The 23067-nt window shown below is 36.9% G+C and overlaps 1 protein-coding gene and 1 non-coding gene across 3 annotated transcripts in view; one reads left to right on the forward strand and one right to left on the reverse strand.

The window, feature by feature from the left end:
• The first annotated feature begins 153 nt into the window (after positions 1–153).
• The window catches only part of RRAS2 (RAS related 2), a 72275-nt gene continuing 49361 nt past the window's right edge, over positions 154–23067 (forward strand). Inside the window, exon 1 of one of the 2 annotated variants that reach the window (XM_007460218.1) lies at positions 154–418. The gene's annotated coding sequence lies outside the window, so the exon portion shown is untranslated. Of the gene's footprint in view, positions 436–23067 lie in introns of both variants that reach the window. The other variant, XM_007460217.1, reaches the window with a different exon arrangement.
• TRNAG-CCC (transfer RNA glycine (anticodon CCC)) lies at positions 19611–19683 on the reverse strand. The gene has a single exon. It is a non-coding gene; the product is annotated as a tRNA-Gly (tRNA).

The following is a 23067-nucleotide window of genomic DNA, read 5'->3' on the forward strand; positions in this document are numbered from 1 at the left end:
GGTGCCGCGCGGGCCGGGGGTGGGCGGGAGGCGGGCGGGGGGCTCCGGCCGGCTCTGCCCTACTGCCCTGCGGTCGGGGCGCCCCGCTCCTGCCTGCTGGGCGCCCAGCTCGGCGTTTCGGGAGTCGGGCTTCTCAGGAATGTATCCGGGAGGGCGGAGCTGGCGGGGTGGGAAGCGCACCTTCTCGCTGCGGCCGCGGCCCGAGCCCTTCGGGAGACGCAGCGCTGCCGCGCCGGGCTTCCTGCCCCGAGGCTGGGGCGCCGGGCGTAGGGCGTGGGGCTGGAGCCCCGCGCGCTGGGTTTCCAGCCGCCCCGGCCGCCTCCTGCACCGTGGGTGCAATCCCGGTGGCAACTTGGCCGCGGCTCCGCGTGATCTCCGTGCTTCTTCGCGCACGCCGAGCCGGAGCTGCCCGCTTCAAGCAGTGTTTCTCTTTGTGTGTGTTTGTGCTTTTCTTTTAAGTAATCTCTTAGGTAATATGTCCGAGTGGGAGTGTGTGATAATGCCCCAGGGAAATGGTGGCCTCGAGGAAGTTAAGAATGTTTTCCGATAGGGGTGAGACCATTTCCTAGGTATTCCTGGTGCCTTCCTGCCTCTCGCTGTGCCAAGGTGAAGTTTGGGGTGGGCCAGGCTGGGAGATGACCGACCGAGTCGTGCGTTCTGTGTCCGTTCCAGCCTCTCTCTCCCCCACCCCCAATCCTCTGGTAGCTGGAGGCGGAAAGTCGGGTTGTAAAGGAAAGGGCGGTGGAATTCTTGATTCTTAGGATTTGCTCTTGGTAGGAGGTTTGAGTGATCTTTTTTGGGACTATTAAAAGAGAGAAGCCCAGCTATCTCTCTGCTTTTGTCAGCCTACAAGGTGTGGCATATGCTGGGAGAGAATGAAGGTATCGCGTTATAACAGGTAACAAAGATACTCTCAGTATATCAAGAGTATTGTTTAAGATGCTTTGGTGAAATATTTTTGTTTGACCCATTTGTTATCAGTTGGCATACTTGAATAGCGTATTTCGTTTCACTTAATGTTTCTAGTGACATTAAAATACCGAGTACTGTAACATAAATGGGATGGTTACCTTTCACGTTGACTAAATGAGCAATAATTGCTGTTATACTATTTCAAAGTATTAAAAACTGCTGCTAAAACCTTTGTATCCAGGAAGAGATGTTTATGTAGTGAGCATTTACAGTATGCTCATTAGTGGGTTAAAAAAAAAATCACACTAAGAGGTGAGATGGGCAACTTGGCCTTTCAGTTTAGCTGCAGTTTAGCTGCAGAATCAGAGATGCCCATCATGTTGCTATTTCTCATAGGGCCAAGAGATACTTTAAGTGACTGATGGCAAAGCAAAACAATTTATAGCCAAGTCTTTCTTTGGGAGCTGTAGGTACGGGGAGGTGGGAGGTTGGTGAGGAGTGAGAGAATAATCCTGGGTTCCAGTATTAATAAATAGTGTTCAAAAAAAACATAGTGTTACCTAAAAGGATTTAAACCACAAATATTTCTTTAGTGTTTTGCGGGGAGGGACCATCGAAATGTATTTGAATCTGTAAGTTAATTATTTAGTTAAGGTATTGGAACCTTTTGTTTTTGGAAATAGTATTAGAAACCATTAAGATAACCGTAATTTCTGTCTGTTTAATAATTTTCTAGAATTCATTTGTTAAAGAAACACCTTTATGAATAGTGTTGTATCTAGGTACTCTAGATTTAAAAGAAGTAAAAGAGGCATGTGTTCATGAGAGACGTGTATTTATACATAAAGAGTGTGAGCTTTGAGTCTTACAGACTTGAGTGTTAGATCTTGCTGTGTTATTTATTTACTGGGAGAACATTGTGAAAATATTATTTAGCTTCTCTGAACCTCAATTTTCTTTTCAGTAAAATGGGTCTGATCGCAGTCTTCATAATCCTTTAAATTATGGGAACATCCTTAGCATTGTGTCTAGTATGTAGTATGTGCTCCATTAATGATGGCTATTATAAGCTTATGTGTACACTTCTGTTAACACGTTTAAATGCAAAGGGAATTCAGAATCGAGGAAAAGTCAGTTTGGGAAGGATTGATGAGAGTACTGTGTAGACGTGATGGTGGGAAGAGAGGACATGTCTTACCTGAGTATGGGGAGTGGGGGAGTCATATGCTAGCTTGGAGAGAGGAAGCAGGCAAGGAGGGGAGTGGGATAGGCCCGTGACCTGGGGCCAGTGAAAGGGAGGAACATGACCTCTGACTTTGAGGAGGCTTTCTGGAGAGGTAGGAACCAGACCTGGATCGAGTCTCATCTCTACCACTTGCTGCCTGTGTAATCTTAGGTAAACTACTTAACTTCTCAGTACCTTAGTTTTTCCCATCTGTGAACTGGGGACATACAAAGTACCACATACAGTTGTGAAAATTAAATGAGTCAACATATGTTCAGGGCCTAGAACAGTGTCTGGTGCATAGTAAGGCTACAAACATTATTATTATTGTTGTTACTCTATTAATCTTAGCTTATGGAGCTAAGGTGACTATCATCTACACTTAATAGAGCTGCTGTTTATTGTCTGACTCCTGGGAAATTAAAATTCATTCTGTTATGATTGTCTCGCAGTAGTAATTGGAAGGAGAGGAGACTGCAGAAGGATAGTAACCTTAATGAGCGGAAGCTAGTTCTCTCTGTAGGAGATCAGTATGGTACAAATTGGTTTTATTTATTTTGTAAGACTCCTGAGATATGACACTTTTTTACAGTGTTCAGTATGTATTTTTCTATTATGTAATCTTGAGTAGAAAAAATATAATGAACACATTTGGGAGTGGAGAGCTTGAAAAACAACTTTGCCTTTAACCCTGACTTTCCTTCACCTTAAATTTACTTGTTGCCTTTTATGCATATGAAAAGCTACAAAATTAGGAAATTAAGGCTATAATTACTTAATTGAGATGGCTTTTTCTCTTTAAAAATGAATGTAACACATCATAAAACATCCATGATTAAAAATGTAAAATATTATTAAGAGTATATGTGTGTGCATGACCTCCTCGTTTCTGTTCATAGTTTTTTGACAGACGTCTTAAGTTTTGTTGGTGAATACAGCCCCTAAACGATGAGTGGATTCTATCGTTAGGAAATGATCTTAACATTGTACAAAGTGAAATGGAAAGAGCCTTGACTATCTGGGTTCTAGGTCCCCCTACTCAGGTGATGCTGGGGAATCTTTTAATTGTCTGTAATCTCTTAAGGGCTTAATTTCCTCCATAAAATGTTGGGTTTGGGTGAACAAATCTCTGCACCTTTGAAATTCTAGGTTCTTTCTTACTCAGTTAACAAACTAGGTATGTGTCTTAGGTCAAGTTTCTTAAGTTCTCAGAGCCTCAGTTTCCTGTATGAAAAGGGAGACTAATATTAGTACCTTTAGGGTTTCTGGAGTAAATAAAATAATTTATCCAAATCATTCAGCACAGTGCCATCTAAGAATAAGTAAAATAATAAATTTGTTGCTTTTACTTCTGTATCTTGTTCCTCTAAAACTAAATTTGTAATTTATTCATTTTTTCTTGACATGTGATCTGATCTAAGTCTTCAGCCCCTTTTCCCCTCAGCCTCATACTCCTCTCCTCACTTTTGTATGATATTTAGGTAATGAATGTTGATCCCATTTTGAGTTGGGGAAATTTTATCAGTTGAGCGTTGATTTTTGGAAATAATGGAGTAACCATTGGGCTTTCTGGCAACTCTGAGAAAAGACCATACCTGTTTTACAGAATTAAGGAGAGGAATTTCCCAGCCTCTGTTCTTCATTTAGCATCCTGACTTATTATTCAGCAGTTTGTCAGATTTTGAGCTATGTAGCGGGTAGCTGATTTCTCAATTATTGAGTTTTAGTCAGTCTTACAACCTGTTAGCCTGGAGCTGACTCAGACATTGCTTTTTACCTAATTTGCGTTTTGGTGAATGTTTTTCCATTGCCTTTTCCTGGGGCAGAGATCCTAGAAGAGATTTCAAGGCACATGCATTTGTGTTGAAGTTAGTTGATCTTTTTGTGTGAAGTTTGTGAGTTTAGATTCCTGAATTTCTCTTCTGTGGCTACATCTTGAACATGTGCCCTGCATTAGAAATCACTTAAAATAAATTTTATCTGTGAATTTGAAACTATACTGTAGACTTATTTTTAGTGTGCAAATTACTGTTTTATATTTTCGGAGTAATTTACAAATGAATTCTTAGCATTGAAATATAAGGTACCCCTCCTAGTGGTGGTACATACTAGAGATTTCCTCATTTTGGTAGGAGTTGAAATGGTTCTTGTAATGATTTTTTTTTTCCTAGTCTTTTGGGCGCACTGTGTGTCATATGGGATCTTAGTTCCCTGACCAGGGATTGAACCCACGTCCCCTGTATTGGCAGGGCGGAGTCTTAACCACTGGACCACCAGGGAAGTCCCAAGGAGCTGAAGTGTTTCTGATGACTCAGACATTGTAATTCCTAGATACAAATGTTAGGCACTCAAGGAAGAACACTTTCTTTTAGAGGATGACTGCTTTTGTCAGAGGAGAAATTCTAACCTAGAGTTTCTTAAAACTCATTCGTTTTTAACTTTTGTGTGTGTGTGTGTGTGTGTCTGTCTGTCTGTCTTGGGATGCGGAAGTTGCAGGAGTTTAGTGGGGATACTTCTATTGAGTAGATTGAGAATTCTGCTTTCCCTTGGTACAATACCATTTGAAGGCAAAGTGATGACTGGCAGCTACCTACTGGGATGGGATTTTTAATTCATCTGTATTGCTGAAATGTCAAGGGTCATTCCTAAGCTTTGAAATGAAACTAGTCTGTTTAATTCAGTGAGGAAAGTAAATTGCTAACTTTAAAGTGGGGGAGGAGTGCAGAGAGAGACTTTCTTTTTTTTTTTTTTTTTTTTTTTGCGGTACGCAGGCCTCTCACTGTTGTGGCCTCTCCCGCCGCGGAGCACAGGCTCCGGACGCACAGGCTCAGCGGCCATGGCCCACGGGCCCAGCCGCTCCGCGGCATGTGGGATCTTCCCGGACCGGGGCACGAACCCGTGTCTCCTGCATCTGCAGGCGGACTCTCAACCACTGCGCCACCAGGGAAGCCCGAGAGAGACTTTCTTAAAGCTGTATTATTTAAAAAAATTTTAAAGGTTCCTTTTTCAAATTAAAATTGATCTCATAAAATAGAAACAGATTTTGTGATGCTGCATTAACGTTTATTACTTTTTTTTTTGCCCCTTTTGGTGAGGAAAAATAGAAGTGTCTTTAGGGTATTAGTTCCTTGCTGAAAAGTGATAATGAGTAAAAGACTCTGCTTGTAAACAATGTAGAGTTAATTGTCATTGAATCTTCTTGAAAGGCCTTGTTCTTGAATTCCTTTGGGTACAGCCATGAAGTCTGAGTTTGGGATTGAAACTTAGTGTAAAGTGATGTCCTTGGTAGCCATTTGATTTATTTCTATTTCACAAAGAAAAATGTCTCTCAGGCCTTTATGAAATAGACAAAGATTATATATATATATATATATATATATATATATATATATATGGTTTTTAAAATTTATTTACTGTGTGGTTTTGAAAGAAGCAAAGAAATAGAAGTTGGCTAAAATTGTGCTACTGGAGCTATATTGGACTTGAGTTCCTTCTAAATTATATTTTAGATTTAGTATTTTATAAGAACAATGTGATAAACCAGTTGTTTATTGGTGATATAACATTAAATAACATTAAATCATAGTTTAATTAAAAATATTATAGTTACAGAATTGGTTGTTTGTATATATTAGTAGCTTAATATTGCCAGCCAGTTTATCTTGTCACCTCATATGATGGTGTTTTTTCCTAGGAGAAAGAATTTATATACAAGTTAGTAAATGTTCAGTACTGAAAGTACGGATATACATGCCAACATGATATCTGATGTTGCTTTTTAAAAAAACTTTACCCAGATTTCCCACATGCTACCATTTTACTGTATTTGTTTTATTCCTCCCCCCCATGTATATGCACTGTTTTTTTCTCAATCATCTGAGTGTAAGTTGAAGACAATGCTGCCTTATTTTTAAATACTTCCATGTATATTTCCTAAACACAAGGGTACTTGCTTACATAAACATAGTGTATAACCAAAATCTGAAATTAATATTGATATATTACTAATGTAATATGCAGAACTTTTTCAGATTTTGCCAGTTGTCCCAATAATGCCCTTTACAGCAAAAGAAAATCTCAGATTATGCAGTGCACTTAGTTTCCATGTCTTCTTTAATTTGGAACAGTTCTTTAGTCTTTGTGTTTTATGACATTGACATCTTTGAGTACAAGCTAGTTATTTATTTGTAGAGTTCCCTCAATTTGAGTTTGTTTCTTCATGGTTAGATTCATTTTGGGGGCAGGAATAGCACAGAAATGATGTGTTCTTCTCAGTGCATTATATCAGGAGACATAAAATGGATGTTGATTTGACTACATAGGTGCTTACCTTTTGACTCAGTAATCCCAGATCTAGGAATTTACCCTGAAAATGTACTTCCAACAGTATGAAAATACATGTGCATGAGGTCACAGCATTAGAAACAACCTACAGGAGAGAGAGAAGTTGAATAGAATATGGTACATTCACCCAGTGGAGCATTCTGCAGCTATAAAAAGAATAAGAACCATCTCTATGAACTGATGGGAAATGCATTCCAGGATAAATTGTTCAGTGAAGAATACAAAGTGCAAAAGTATCTACTGTATTACTGATATACTACTCTTAGTGTAAGAAAGAAGAGGAAATGAGAAAATAGGACTGTACTCGTTGGGGCAAAAACAGCACAGAATGGATGAATTTGAGATTAAAGAGATTATTGGTTAGCTATGGGGGTAGGTAGGGATAAGGAGAAAGCGATAGAGGGAATAGGGATAGTGACTCTTCTGAGGATACTTGTCTGACTTGTGGAACCATGTTTAATGTTTCACATACTCAGTATATAAACAGCAAGCACCAATAAAATCAAAAGGTGGAATACAAACAAAACAGATGAACTGAACTTTATATCAGATGACTAACATAACCACACTGAAGGAGGGAGAGAAAAAAAAACTAATGTAAGTAACTTTTGAACCCGGCATTTGGACTATGTCCTCAGGATAAAGACAAAAAGAATTCGAAATAAACACTGAACTCTGGTTAATAGGCTTTTTCCCCCCCTCCTTCATCATAGAGGCATGGGTTTGTAATTCTGAAACAATTTTCTATACTAGGATTAAGGAAGTTAGTAAATGTATTGTGGAAAATGGGAGCCAAGTTCCTCACTATTGGAGAAGGGAGTTATAATTGTGGAAAGGGTGAAGGCTAGGAAGAACTCCTGATGCTTGATTGGAATTGAGCATACTGGCATGAACTCATGGTTTAAAAAGTATAAAGTTAGATATAGAAATAGGTGTATGTGGATACTCATAAACACATCTATCTATACATCTTTTTTCCAGCTCTGTTGAGAGTGCATAGAAACAGTGACACCCTATTAACAGTGAGAACACCCAGTGCTGGATCCTGGTTTCTAAATACCATTCTTTACTAAAAGGAACCTTGGAGAAATGACTGATCCCCGGGCTGGGGCAAGGAAAAACTAGAAGATGAGCTTGGAGCATCTTATAGTGCCAGAAAGTAAAGAGCTGCTCAGAAAACAAAATGATAGTGACGTGTCAAAGAGACACAGCCAGCCTGGAAGAACTCCCATTGGCTAACTCTGGGACAGTATCATCATCAAAATAAATAATGATAGTAATTGATTATTGCCCATAAATAATGTAAGAATCTAAGAATCCATAAGGATAAATAAATGAAGGAGGAAGGGAAGTTCTTCCTTAATGTAGAATTCTGACTAATAAACATAGAGGAAATGGTAGAATTAGAAAATCACCATTTGGCAGTCAAGCAACTGATTTAAGTAAGAATCATAAATGGATGTTAAAAGTAGTATGTAAAAGTTTGAGAGTAGCTGGATATTAACATAGTCTCAAAGTATCTGCCCATAAGGTATTGTTATCGAATTGGGAGTGCATAATCTTAACCACTGGACCACCAGGGAAGTCCCAAATATCCTTATTTAAAGCAACCAAAAGTGTGTGTGACTGCAGTGTTTTTTAAGAGATTGTTTTTTGTCTTTTGCATTTGATTTTGTTATTGTAATTGTAGATACACTCAGTGGTATTAACCCCTTTCTCATTAGGAGCTGTTGCTTTTATTTGCCATTTCTTTCATTCTAACTGGTTTCAGTGCTTACAAGCAGTCCTCCTGAGCAGCTAGTTTTTACTTTGAATTGTTATTTAGAGAACACTTTCGAGTACTTTTTTAGTCTAAGATTAAAATTTTACTTTTGCGTGATACATGATGACTTGGCTGAGTATAAAATTATTGGATCCCAAGACTTTTGTATTATAGCAGTTGGAGGTACTGCTTTATTTATCTTCCGTGTCTTTGCCTTTATCTAACTGGCCTCAAGTTTCTATTCTGCAGGAATAACTAGTTTTCTATTTGTATGCTTGTAGCCTTCTCTTATCACTGGAAATGGAAACATTTATCAGGATATGACTAGAAGTTTTTCTCTGATCACCAGTTTTCTCTGAGAAATGATGAAACAGTCTCAGGTCTGGGAAAGTTTTTTTCTTCATTTTTGAAGTCATTTTCCCAATTATCTTCTGAAATACCTACTTGTGCATCGATTCTTTGAAATCATTGTTCCATATTTTCTTAAGTTAATCAGTGAGAAGGCTAAGATAGACTCCATTCAAGAATTTGTCAAATTTGCCTTCTGTATCACTGATGAAATTTTCTGGATGTCAAATCAAATTACTCTCTTAAACAGATTTAATGCCCTTGATATCTCAGTCTAATATTAATCAGTGGTGATGTTCCCTTGTCTTTTCTTAAGGCCACAAAACTGGTATTTTCTAAAGCTTGGTACTGCTTAAGGAAACAACTCCATCCAGGGAAGGGTTTTTTCTTGAGTGGCAGAATGTAGTTTTTAAATTTATCCTCTTACGATGAGTTGATCTTAGCCATTCTTGGTGCTGGAAGTAAAGAACTGGCTGTCCCTCAGAATTACTGCAGACGCTGAGATTCCAGTTGATCTTAGCCATTCTTGGTGCTGGAAATAAAGAACTGGCCGTCCCTCAGAATTTCCTGCAGGACACTGAGATTCCCATTTTTTTTTGATGCTGATGGACAAGTTGATATTAGGGAGCTTTGATATTTGGAGTATCAACAAATATGAAATTCTATGAAATCTGCTAAGACATTCAGCCAAATTTATGTTTTGGTTTTTTTTTTTGGCTGAGAGGTATAATTTTGGAGAATTAGAGGTGGTTAAAAGGGATAGTTTTCAAGTTTATTAATACTTCAAATCTAAGCTTTCTGAATTGAGGCAAGTAGAAGAGGCTAGGGAAGATAGTGGAGGGAGAGTGTGTGTGTGTGAAGCTGTAAAATGCAGATCAATGCAAAGATTTTTCTTGTAGGTATAGAAATTAGAAGGGCCTAGAATCAAAAGTTGGAGTCCTTTCTTTAGCGTGCATGCGTGTGTGTGTGTGTGTGTGTGTATGTGTGTGTGTGTGTAATCTGAAGTATGCTTATGCTGTATTTTACGATTTCATATATAAACTTTGTTGTGCTTTCTCCTTTCTTTAAAAAATGGGATTGATTGCCATTTATTTCTCACAGTAGTGCTTTAAGTAACTTATCTGCTATAATTTATATTTGAAAGGTATTTGAAAGGATTTCTAGTAAGAGGTTTCCTAGAATGTTCACATTACCATCATCACAAAGTCTGTAGTATCCTTAATGACTTTTGTAAAAGCATTGTAAAACTGATTTTGCATTATTTCTTTTGTTATGAAATCTTGTACTTTTTATTCTTAGATAATTTTAATTTCAGTTTGGATATTCCCTTAATTTTTTTTTTTTTTTTTTTTTTTGCGGTATGTGGGCCTCTCACTGTTGTGGCCTCTCCTGTTGCGGAGCACAGGCTCCAGACGCGCAGGCTCAGTGGCCATGGCCCACGGGCCCAGCAGCCCCGCGGCACATGGGATCCTCCTGGACCAGGGCACGAACCCGCATCCCCTGCATTGGCAGGCAGACTCTCAACCACTGCGCTACCAGGGAAGCCCTATTCCCTTAATTTTTACATGATTTAAATTTGAGCAAGGATTGAGTGGCTCTCTGTAGATTTCTAGCTTTGTTGGGCTATGGTCAAAGAATGCGACCTGTAAATTCCCTGTTTTGGAACATTAAGAATTTTTAATGGCTAAACATACCATTGATTTTTGTAAATACTCCAAGAACATGAGAAAAGAATGAGTATTTATGTGTAGTTTATAAGGTGCAAAGTTTTACATAAATCTGTTAAAATGGAATTTGTTGATTGTATTATTCAAATCTTCTGTATCCTTTTTTCTCATGTATTTTTAATCTGTGAAGCTCTGAAATTTTTATTAAATTTGTTTTAATTTTTTCCTTGCATTTCTAATTTTGCTTTGTTTTGATGTTGTATAATTTGGTATATAAAATGTTATGATGATTACATCTTTCTTATGATTAAATAGTACCAGTCTTGTGCAGAATTTTACTTTGAATTTCAACCTGTGATATTAATGTTACCCTTTCTATTTTTTGTTTGTATGCATTTATTTCATTTATATTTTACTTTTTTTTTTTTTTGGTCATTTTATGGTAAGCTTTTGTAAATAATACATAATGTGATCTTTAAAAATCAAACCTGAGAGTCTTTGTCTTTTAGCAGTAGAATTCACCCCATTCACATTTATTGTATAATATGATTATGTATTTGTGAAATAATCTAGATAAATTTGCTTTGATCCTTTTTACTCTTTTTATATTTTATATTCTTTGCTTTTAACCTTTGTTTTTGCAGACTTAATTTTGTTTTTGTTGCTTTATTTTCCCTGCATTGAGAGCAAAAAAAATGAGATTATTTTAAAAGTAGAGATTGTGTCTGAGAAACTTATTCCTTGTGGTTGCCTTTGTCATAGTCATAAGTAGTCTGTGAAATTAAACTCCACAGCTGCCATGTTTTTGTTTTTTAAAAAGATGTCCTAGACCTGGAAAAGCTCATACTGCTTATCTGAGAACAGGCAGTTTGACGTAGTATAAAGAATCCTTCTTGCGAGTTAAGATATTTCTCTAGATCTTGATTTAGCCACTATATGACTGTGGCTTTGGATAAGATAACCATTCTGTGTTTGATTCACTTTGGCACTATTTTAAACTCTATAAACAGTAGAATGTTTACAAGTAAAATGAGTATTTTAATAGAGAATTTTTATAGGCTTGGAAATTTTGCCCGAATGTCTGCTCCTTGGTTATACTTGTTTGTACATTTTATTCTTCATATTTAGATTTTGAGTGTCATAGACGAGGAATACTTTTGTTACATAGAAGTAAGCATATAGCAAAATATTTATTAGTATTTATTAATTGCTAGTGTTGGGTCTTGAGCAGGGCATAATAAATAATCGGAAAAAAGAGGTCTTAGGAAACATGAGTTGTATCTATTATGGTTCCATAGCTGCTGGTCACTGAAGAGGATGTAGAACTAAACTGTTTCTGATTTTGGATTTCAGAGTTTCTCTGTAATTAAAAGATTGTTTGTATGTGACATATGCACATTTGAATCTGGAGTTTTAGAAGTTTTAGCAGTTGATCCACAGCATTCAGTTTTATTCAAAATAATCTTTGGAGAAGATTGTCCTATTTTAATTTCTCTCTGGAAATTCTGACTCAGGAAATGTAAAACAGCTTGAGAGTAAGGTCTTAAAGATTTATTACTTTTGTCTTGTTTCCTGGTGGGTTTTCTCTTAATGCCTCGGTTAAATGATGACATGTGGTTGAGATTACAACAGTCAGCAATTTGTTAGCTGAAAGGAAAAGAACAGTAAGCAAGTAGTTGAGTCAAACTGCAAAGGAAGATTTGTGATAGATAGAACATTTAAGTTTCAAAAATCTTGTGGAAAAGATATGTAAATATTAAATTTGTAATTTTGTCTCTTTTGTCTCTGGAATTAAGATATATCAATTAAATAAGGTAGGGAAATTCGCCTTATGTGTGTATATGCATGTGCGCAAGTGCACACAGGTGTATATCTTGCTTAAAATGAGAAAGGAGTGAATTGAGGTGAGAGAAAGGTTCATTGTTTTTGGAATCAGAAAATGGAGATAAAATATAAAACAAAGGTGTAGGTCTGTGATAATTTAATAACTTGCAGACGTTTAAATGAATAATAATAGTAGCTTAATTGAGTACTACATGAATTTATTATTTTCAGATATTGCCATGGTCCATGCTAACAAGTTGGTTTGAATTAGCTTCTTTTTAATTGTTAAGTTACTTAATGTTAAAACTTTCTTATAACCATTGCAGTGTTTTATGGTAAACATAAATCAAAAGTGCAAAGTTGAAAGTTAAGAATGGAGTAGAAATTGGTGAGCTTGCATGTTAGTAATTCATACTTCATCAAATGTTGGATTTTGGGATTATTTCCTTACCATCATGAAGTCTCATAGGTTCTATGGTCATAATTTTAGCAGGTGGTAAAACAGTATGGAAAACGTTGTCTTCTGTTGCAGTGTGATTCTCAGTTTTTAATTTTACATTTTAAAGACACAGACTGATGTTTTGTTTATTTTTTTTCCTTCCTCAAATTGCAAATTATGTATTTAGATTTCTTTATAGCAGATAGTTTCAGGAAGAAGCCATTGGCTGAGCTGATTAGTCAAATGAAGTTGTCTGACATGGGTTACTTTAGTTTGTGGTTTTAGATGAGAACAGTACATGGTGCACAGCTGTTGCTCCAACAGCTTTGTTCCAGCTGTCTTACTGGCCTGTCACAAAATACCCCACATTCCTTTTTTTTTTAATGGAACCCCTTGTAATATTCTATACTATATTACTTAAAATGGATCCTGCCAATTGCTTTAATGACTTTTCTTCACTTTTATGCCTCTCAATAGCTATTTATTTAGAATGATGCTAAAATGGATTATGAGTAACAGATTTAAACCTTGTCACCTTTGTCATTTTTTGTTGTGAATTAAAGTTGGAGATGTAAAATATTTATACAAGTTGTGTTAAACATTGAAAAAGGCACCAAACTTAAATAATGTCCCCAAATAAGTAGTTGCATCTGGATGATGAGACTGGCATCTTCTAATTTCTTTTTTTAACCTTGTGTTTGTATTAATAAGCTTCAATAGAATTATAAGATGAAAAGCTGTGATTTTGTGTTTTATAAAGTTTGTACAGAACCTATATAGGTAGACTTCAGTTTATGTTTTTTTGAGCAGGTGGTTGTACTTCAATTCATTTTACTATCTTACACAGTAACTGAATTATAATACTAAGGGCTTCAAGATCTGTTTTGTTTTTTAATAAGGAACAAGGACCTATGAAGAGTAGTTTGAATCAGTAATGACTAATACATACTGAACATTTTCTCTGTTAGATACCATGCTAAAAGCTTTACAAACATTGCCTTAATCTTTACAATTTATTGTTTCTTTTTTGCAGACATGGAAACTGAGGCTCAGAAGTTAAATAAATTGCTCAAGATCCCACAATAATGACTGAGATGGGACTTGAAGCCATATTTTCTTGATTACAAAGCACCTGAGGGGACTATGCTCTATTACATTGCCCAAATAAAACACGTTTTATTAAGTGAGTTACCTTAATAATGAAGTCTTTGCTGAAGTTTTTCTTTGATTAGGTTCATGAAGCACTTTCCATTTAGTTGAAATTAGGAAACCTGGGATTGAATAGGCAGTGAAGGGTTGTTTATAGTATCTATTGGCCTCCCTCCTGCCTGTCTGTGATCAGTCTCCTGTTACTCCTGCGCTTGCTGTTTTAGCTACTGCTCTCCCCTCACCTGGCAACCCCCAGACACCTGCCCCACACCTATTTGAAATTCCTGCTCTCACATAGTGCATTCTGACTGGAGAAACAGTCTCATCACACTTAGTCACGATCTGTGTGAAGTGTACATCCATGACTCTAGCTGTATCCTTTACCAAGTAGGCCCTTTTAATCTAATTGTTAGTCATCTTTCTAGATGTGACTCAGGGTTCATCTGAGCCTTTCCTGAGGGAATATCCAGATTGGATGAGGTGTCCCTCCCGTGTGCTTCCATAGTATCCTGTGCATTTTTTTCCTCAACCTTTTCAGAGTAAGTTGTGGAAGTAATGCCCCGTTAGTGTTTGTTTCCTGAAGAGCAAAAAAGAGAGTCTTTTATGTAACCTTTGTACAGTTATCAAAATCAGGATATTTCTAACTTACATTATTCAAACTTCACCAACTGTGCCAATAATGTCCTTTATAACGAAAGAAAAAAAAAGTTTTTTGCCCAGGATCCAATCCAGGATTGCATGTTGCTCTTATTTTTCATGTCTTTTAGTCTTAAAAGTTATCTGTAAAATATCCCACAATTTGGGTTGTCTTGTGTTTTCTTATCATTAGAATCAAATTGTGTAGTTTTGGCATAAATATCACAAAAGAGCAGTCTCCAGTACATCATATTTAGGAGGCAACATTTCTCCATAACCTTTGATGTGAAATCTGATCCCTTAGTTAATTGCTGAAAAATTGCTACTGTTCCCTTTGTAATTAACATCTTATGGGTAGAGGTCCTGAGGCCAGGTTAATAACTAGTTATTTTTGAGCTCTTGGGGTTGTGTCTCTTACTCTATCTTGGATGCCCCTCCTTTCTCCCTTCCTCATTTCCTTCTTCATTTCTTATTTAAACTTGCTACCTCCAATTTGTGTTTTGTGACAAGAGTTTTTTTTTAATGCTCTCAAAGAATGCTTGTGTCATACTCATATTTTCTTTAGGGGCAAAAGCCACCAGTTACTACATTTTCTTTATTCTTTAGAAAGATATACACTTTCTTGGCCTTGATTTTTTTTCATCTATAAAACGAAGTGGCTGAAACATTATATCTAAGATCCTTTCAGATTCTAAAGCACATGAGTTTATGAGTTTAAAAAAATTAGATTGTTACATCCTGTTTGACCTTTTCCACCCTAAGTTTTCTAAAAAATTGTTTTCCTACTTCTTTCTGTATAATATATAAATGTCTCATTGCTTTGGATTGTAATCGACCTGTTCCTACTTTGGTGCCATGACATTCTTCACACCTAGATAATGTCTCTTGCCAGACTGAAAGACAAAGTGGTATTCTTTTTTTGATGGGGTGAGGGTGGGAGTGGGGGCTCATTCCCATAACAGTCAATAAATAAATCTGTCATTCCTTGGAGTTTTCTAAATTACTTAAAAGAGAAGAGAAGAAAAAACCAATTCGGTACAATAGTGTTTATTACCTTTAAAAACATGATTTATGTATAACTTTTAGAGGGTTTTACAGAGTTTCTAATCATTATATCATGCTTTCTAAAGAAGTGAGAATCTTGATTCATTGTGGAATTTAGAACAAATTATTTAGTTGTAGAAGTTACTGTGCTATAAACAGACTGAAAGAATCGAGCCTTATTTCAACATTGTTAGTAATTTTAAGTTCTGTAGTAAAAGTATTAGGTTATTTAGTGAATTATTAAAAATTAATTGGCCACATTTTAACTTTTAAAAATAATTCTTAAGAATTTTGTCATAACTAGCATTTACCTTTTGTGATGTTTTACATTTATGTAATATTTGTTTTCAGAGGACTTTTACATACATGATTTCCTTTTATACCAGCACCAACCCTTTATGATTGGAAGGCGGCATGACGTTGTCATGGGCATCATTATTTCCATTCTGTAGTTGAGGAAATGGAGGCTTGGGAAGAAGTGATTTGCTCAAGGTCCTATAGCAGGTAAACAGTGAAGTTGGGATTTAAGTTGGTTTTCCTGATTCCTAAAATTCAGTGGTCTTTCTACAGAACTACGAATGTTAAGTTGGAACAAAAATGCCAACAACTTTCTAGAGGGGAACTGAAAAGAGTGATACATACTCATTTAATGAATGGAATTCTGTTACGTGACTGTTACCAATATGAATCTTGGAGGAGCACTGAATAGCGGAGGGGTGGAGAAAGGGAAGAGTAAGTGAGGTTTCAGTCAGAAGCACACCTGATGACTTGATATTTCTGCTAAAACTGCTGATGATGGCACCGATGAAAGCTAGTGTGGGGCCCAAGCTGTGTAATGGCATCCTCTCTCTAACGTGTAGCTTCACAAGACTGAGGTATCTGTTTTACGAGTATCACTGTGGTATAAATGCGTGAAAATGGCAAACACCAAATTTAGGTATTTATTATCTGTTGGGGTGGGGAAGGAGAGGAGAGGGGAGTATGATTGTGGAGGGACATATAAGGGTCTACAGGCATATTGCTAATGTTTTATTACCTAAGTTGGGAGGTAGGTATAAATAGTCTTAATATTTTTTCTTCATAACATTTTCTGAGATATTTTATGGTTAATTAAGAACAAGAATTTGCTCTAAATTGACTTAACTATGTAGTCAAATGGAAACTTTGAGCCTTTCATTTGGTGTTCATTTGGTATCGTGATTTGGTTCACAAGACACAAGTGTGTTCTTTAGGGGTTTTCCTTCAGGGTGGGAAACTATTTTCTTCCCTGTCTATTCAAACAACAAATAAGACTTTAAGTGTGATTCTAATTACGTTAAAAAGTTGATAATTGAGTTTGTGAGTAAAACTTTTGTATGAATGTGTGTGTATAAGAGTATTTGTTGTGATTTGCTTTTAAAACTACTATACCCAGTTTCTGAAGATTTCTCCAAAGCACAGTATCTGATTTCATCATGGTGGTTACAGGAACTGATGATTCATTTTGCCTTAAATTTCCTGTATGAAGAACTGATACCTTTACCTTTTCCCAGAATAAAATTCTTAGACTATTAGTAGATATAAAAAATGAATGCTCACATAATGTGGTTTTAGATAGGTGTGAGTAAGGATTAAAAGAAAATCTAGAGTATTATATACTAGACCTGTGCTGTGTGCTATACTGTTAAACATTTTTGCTTATGAAATTCACTCATTTATAAAATGGATAATTCCTGGACTATTATCATCAAAAATTGATAATTTTGGGGGGATAGGATTATCTATTTATTTAAAAATATGCTACCCATTTGATGGCCTTGTGAATGAAAAGGAATCATATTTCCAAGTTTGGGTGATTATAGGATTAGAAAAATTGCTGTTGGTGGTTGTTCATATGAAAGCTTTTTATTTGCCTTTATTTGGGTACTTCTGCATTTTGGAGAGGTAAGATGGGAGAGAAAAGGAATTCTGTGTTCTTCAGTGTGAAAGTATCTACGGTTAGATGTTGCTAATTCCCACAATAAAGAAATGGATTGAAAACGTGATTAAAGGGCATCTTTAGATTTAAAGATTATAATGTGTGCTTAAGAGGAAGTGGGTGGGGTAGGGGGGTAAGAGGTAGAAGGTTGGGGAAGGTGGAGTAAATGCTCTTATTCTTGAGTTTAGAGGTTTGAATGATCTCCTTTGGTGGGGGTGTTACCTACAAATTAACTCATGATGTAAGTTGCAGGGGTCTCTTGGTGATTTTGGATGGATTCTGAATGTCATGGAAGGACTGGACTCTTGTGGTATTGATTTTTGGAAACTTGAAAAAGTGTTTTGCTTCTAGCATGGTTTAATTTTATAGGTTTTCTTCTTCTGGTGTCTTCTCATAAGGAGAGCCATTCTTCCCATTCCAGTGGCAAGTAGAAGCTGTGATCCATTAAGACTTTTGTAGTAGACAGAATTTGGAAAATGTTCTACATGCGGGGGTTCTTTGACCTTTCCTTTGGTACAAAGGACTCTTGGGATTCTGGTAAAGCCTCTGGACTCCTCAGAATACTGTTTTTTAAAATGTATACCACATAGGTTTATAAAAGAAACCAATTACATTTAAATACAGTTATCAAAATATTAAAAACAGAAGTCTTTGTTAACACATGTTGAGTGTAAATGCTGTTCTGATTTATCTGCAACAGCTGTTATATGAAATACCTGTGATTTCTATTGGTGACAGTCACAGGTACTGCTACAGTGGTTTATGGAAGGAAATGCTAAATTTCTGGTTAGAGGTTAGTGAAAAAAAATTTTCCCCATCCACGTTTTTGAAGTTTTAATCCCAAGAAACTCTTTTTAATGCAGAATGAATGAATGAATGAATAAATAAATACAGTAAGGATTTGGATCCAGATGACTATTGGATTGAGTCTCATTCACTACTTACTAGTATCTGCATACTTTCTCAACTCTGAGCCTTTATATCCTCATCGATATAATGGAGATGGTAATAGTGCTTGTGGGAACACCTACAAAACTAAAATCCTAGACGTACTGTTACCATTTCCATCGACGATCACAGTCGAGTGGTATTGTCATTCTACCAGTTTGAGTGAAGTGTAAAAACCTTACCTCCCTTTATGTCCCTTTACTCTCCCCTGTTGATAATAAACTTTTTAAAAAAATTTCTTCTGCATACGTATAGAACTGCATCAGACCATACATAATTTTTGCTTCAACTTTCAGGAATACTTTAGAAAACTCAAGAGAAGGAAAACCTGTTGCATTTATCCATATTTTTGCTAACTGTTCTTCCTTCCTGAGGTTCCTTCTTTTATTGTTTCTTTTCTGTTCAGAGAACTTCTTTAGTCATCCTTTACGGGTAAGTCTGCTGGTGTCAGATACTTTATACTAACTCTATCTTTTTTCCATAAGACAGTACTTTTTCTGGGTGTAGGATTCTGGATTGATAATTCAGCACTTGAAAAATTGTGAAACTTCTGGTCTTCATGTTTTCTGATGAGATATCTGCTGTCATTCTGTTTTTCCCCTATAGATAGGTGTTTTTGTCTGACTGCCTTCAAGATTTTTTCTTTGTTTTTAGTCTTTAGAAGTTTAATTATGTGTCTTGGTGTGGATTTCTTCAGGTTTTTTACCTTTTTAGGGTTTGCTCATCTTCCTGAATGTACAGCTTTATGTCTTGCCAAATTTGGGAATTTTTCAGCTATTATTTCTTCAAGTACTTTTTAAGCCCTACTCTTTTTGTCCTCTCCTTCTTGTATGCTGATAATATGAATGTTTAATCTTTTGTTACAGTCTCACGGGACCTTGAGGCATCATTCATTTTTTTTGCAGCCTATTTCTCTCTGTTTTTCAGATTAGGTAGCTTCTACCTACTGTCTTCCAGTCCCTTGATTATTTCTGTTCTTCCATTCTGGTTATTTTGGTTATTCTGTTTTTCAGTTTTATGTTCCCATTTGGTCCTTTATAACATATTTGTTTGCTGACTCTTTGATTTCTTTGCTGACACTTCTTTTTTTTTCCCCCCATTTATTTCAAGCATGTTTGTAATTGTTGAAACATTTTTGTCCAGACTGCTTTAATGTCTTTGTCAGATGATTTTAACATCTCTGTCATCTTGATGTGGGTGTCTGTTGAATGAGCTTTTATCATTCAGTTTGAGATCCTCCTGGTTCTTGGATTTTTTTTTTTTTTAACATTTATTTGGCAGTGTTGGGTCTTAGTTGCCGTGTGCGGGATCTTTAGTTGTGGCATGTGGGATCTTTAGTTGCATGCGGGATCTAGTTCCCTGACCAGGGATCGAACCCAGGCCCCCTGCATTGGGAGTGCAGAGTCTTAACCCCTGGACCACCAGGGAAGTTCCGGTTCTTGGATTTTCTGTTGAAACTAGAACACATTTTGTTCTGAGGCTTTGGGTCTTACTCAAACCATCTGTGTTAGCTGACTCTTTGATGCTGCTCTGGCAGAAGGAAGGTGGAGGTGCTGCCTTATTACTGCCAGGTGGAGGTAGACATTCCAGATGCCTCACCAAGGTTCCACTGGAACCTGAGGTGAGGGGAGACACTCCTTATTACTGCTGGGTGGGGTGGAAGTCCAGACTCCCCTCATGTTCTTCAGTGATGCTCCTGGGTGAGAGAGGTTCGTTATTGGTCAGTGGGGATGAAAGTCCTGGCTTCCTACTTGGCCTTCTCTGACACTATCCAGTGGGGTATTGGGGTGCCTCTTTATGGCCTTGAGAGTGTGGGGTTAATTTCAGGCATCTCACGGTTGCATATTTTTTAAAAATTGGCTGATGATACAAACAATTCCTATGTTTCAGAAGAAAAATGGCAACAGGTGAGCAACAGACAATTAAAAAACAAAGTATAATAAATGTTTTAAATTGTCACCCCTTACTGAGTAGCAAAAAAAAGCCATTTTAAGAAACGAAATTGAGTTATTTGTAGTGAGGTGGATGGACCTACAGTCTGTCATACAGAGTGAAGTAAGTCAGAAAGAGAAAAACAAATACTGTATTTTAACACATACATATGGAATCTTAAAAAAAAAAAAAAAGGTTCTGAAGAACCTAGGGGCAGGACCGGAATAAAGACGCAGACATAGAGAATGGACTTGAGGACACGGGGAGGGGGAAGGGTAAGCTGGGACGAAGTGAGAGAGTGGCATGGACTTATATATACTACTAAAGGTAAAATAGATAGTGGGAAGCAGCCGCATAGCACAGGGAGATCAGCTTGGTGCTTTGTGACCACCTAGAGGGGTGGGATAGGGAGGGTGGGAGGGAGACATAAGAGGGAGGAGATATGGGGATGTATGTATATCTATAGCTGATTCACTTTGTTACGCAGCAGAAACTAACACACCATTGTAGAGCAATTACACTCCAATAAAGATGTTAAAAAATAATAAAAAAATTAAAAAATAAAAACCTAGTTAACTTTTTTTAAAAGCCATTTTAAAATTATCAAGTGACAAAGATTAATAAAAGGTTATCTCTTGTAGGTTAAAGATATAAGGATGTGGGTACTCTCACATTGCTGCTGAAATTGTAAATCAAAAATCTGAATTAGTCTTAAATGTCATAAATTTTGACCTAGTAGTTAATTTTCAAGGCATTTTTCCTGATGAAGTAATTTGCTATAAGGTGCAAAGATTTATATACAAAGTTTTGAGACAGTGTTACTTATAATAACAAGATTTTGGAAATAGCCTATATCAGGGGTCCCAAACACCTGGGCTGTGGACCAGTACCAGTCCGTGGCCTGTTAGGAACCGGGCCACACAGCACGAGGTGAGCAGCGGGCAAGTGAGCAAAGCTTCATCTGCTGCTCCCCATCGCTCACATTACCGCCTGAACCATCTCCCCCCACCACTGCCCCCGGAAAAATTGTCTTCCATGAAACTGGTCCCTGCTGCCAAAAAGTTTGAGGATCACTGGCCTATATGATGAATAATAAAGATGGATTAAATAATTGTCCATGTCATTAAAATTAATTTTTAAGAGAGTATTTGGCAAGGAGGAAATACGCATTAAGTAGGAGGTAAATGCAGAGTATAAAACTGGACATTCAGTACAATAGACTTAATTATATTTTGTTTTGTTTTTGGCATTGTGGCTAGGGACCTGGCTTTTGTTTTGTGTTGTTTTGTTTTGTTTTTGCTGTACGCGGGCCTCTCACCACGGTGGCCTCTCCCGTTACGGAGCACAGGCTCTGGATGCGCAGGCTCAGCGGCCATGGCTCACGGGCCCAGCCGCTCCGCGGCATGCGGGATCTTCCCGGACCGGGGCACGAACCTGCGTCCCCTGCATCGGCAGGCGGACTGTCAACCACTGCGCCACCAGGGAAGCCCGGGACCTGGTAATTTTAGACATTAGAGACGATATTTTTCTTTAGTGCAGGGACAGATCCAAGTGTTGAGGGGCCTGAAGCCTATGTGATTTTGGGGACCCTCTTTAATAAAGAATACAGAATTATGTACACAGATGAATATTTGTTTAGAATGAGAAAAGAGGCATTTGTGTAAATGAAGGGCCTCAAAACCCAACATTCATTTTGTGGTGAATCTGCCTCTGCTCTAAAGTATAAAATTTGATATATGTACACTGAAACTTCATTAATTTTATTCATATCTTTTGTGTTCTATTTTTGATTACATGCTGTAATGTTTTCCTAAACTTCCCATGTTTCTAATAGTTTTTGCATTGACTTATATACTTTTTATGTAAATAATTTTGTTTCCATTATTGCATAAAGACATTATAAGATCTCATTATAGCTCTTGCCAAATAAATTTTACCATGTTTGATAATGATGTTTTCATCATTGCTTTCCTTTGTTGACTAAATTTGATACATTTTTTTAGCTCACCCTTTTATTGTTAGCCTTCTATTTTTTTGAGCACTATGTTGTTCAGTTTTATTTAGAAAGAACTCCTGTTGAGCCTCTTCTTTTTTAAGGAAGCCTCTTAATTTTATTACGATTACTTTGGTCTCAGTTTGGCCTCTTTGTATTTTTCCCTCCTTACTTCTGTTTGACATGTGTTGTAGTTTCTTTATTTTACAGAGACTTTTAAGGAGGAGTAACATCTATTTTTATTACTGGCAGTGTGTGTGTGTGTGTGTGTGTGTGTGTGTGTGTGTGTGTTGGGTGAGGGGAGAGTAAATAAAATTTTCATCCATGAAATTCTTACTGTAACGAGCTGTGGTAGTGAGTATATATGAATATGTGAAGAGTTGGTTGGAAGAGATTAAAATGATGTACTGCACATTTTCTTTTTCCTTAAAGCATTTAGTTTCCTTAAGTAGGGGAGAATTTATGTGGCTTGGATTATGTTGCATGAATTTATATTGTTATAAATTCTAGTTGCAATTTGATAACTTGTCTTTCAAATGAAATCAAGTGAATTTTAAGATAACTGGTTATTCTGGTTTTATAATCCCCACATCCTTGTGGGGTCCTTTTAGGTCGAGTGTTTGTGTGTGTGTGTGTACGCTCAAGCAATGCAAACTTAGTTTGCTTACTTTTTAGTATATTAGTGTAAATTAAAAGGCAGTTTTTCTAGTATGGATAAAAATACTTCTGAATTTTATATACTTCTGAACTAATACAACACTGCTTGCCTTTTCTAGTGTTAGTAATGGCAATTTGTATTTGCTCTTTAAACATTTAGGAAGGCCCTGGAACTGACCCTGCCCCCCAAGTTGAATAAAGTTAGTATATAGAATGAGACTCTCCCCCCC

This window comes from Lipotes vexillifer, unplaced genomic scaffold, assembly GCF_000442215.2.
Source record: "Lipotes vexillifer unplaced genomic scaffold, Lipotes_vexillifer_v1.1 scaffold1762, whole genome shotgun sequence".
In the NCBI taxonomy this organism is placed as follows: Eukaryota; Metazoa; Chordata; class Mammalia; order Artiodactyla; family Lipotidae; genus Lipotes; species Lipotes vexillifer.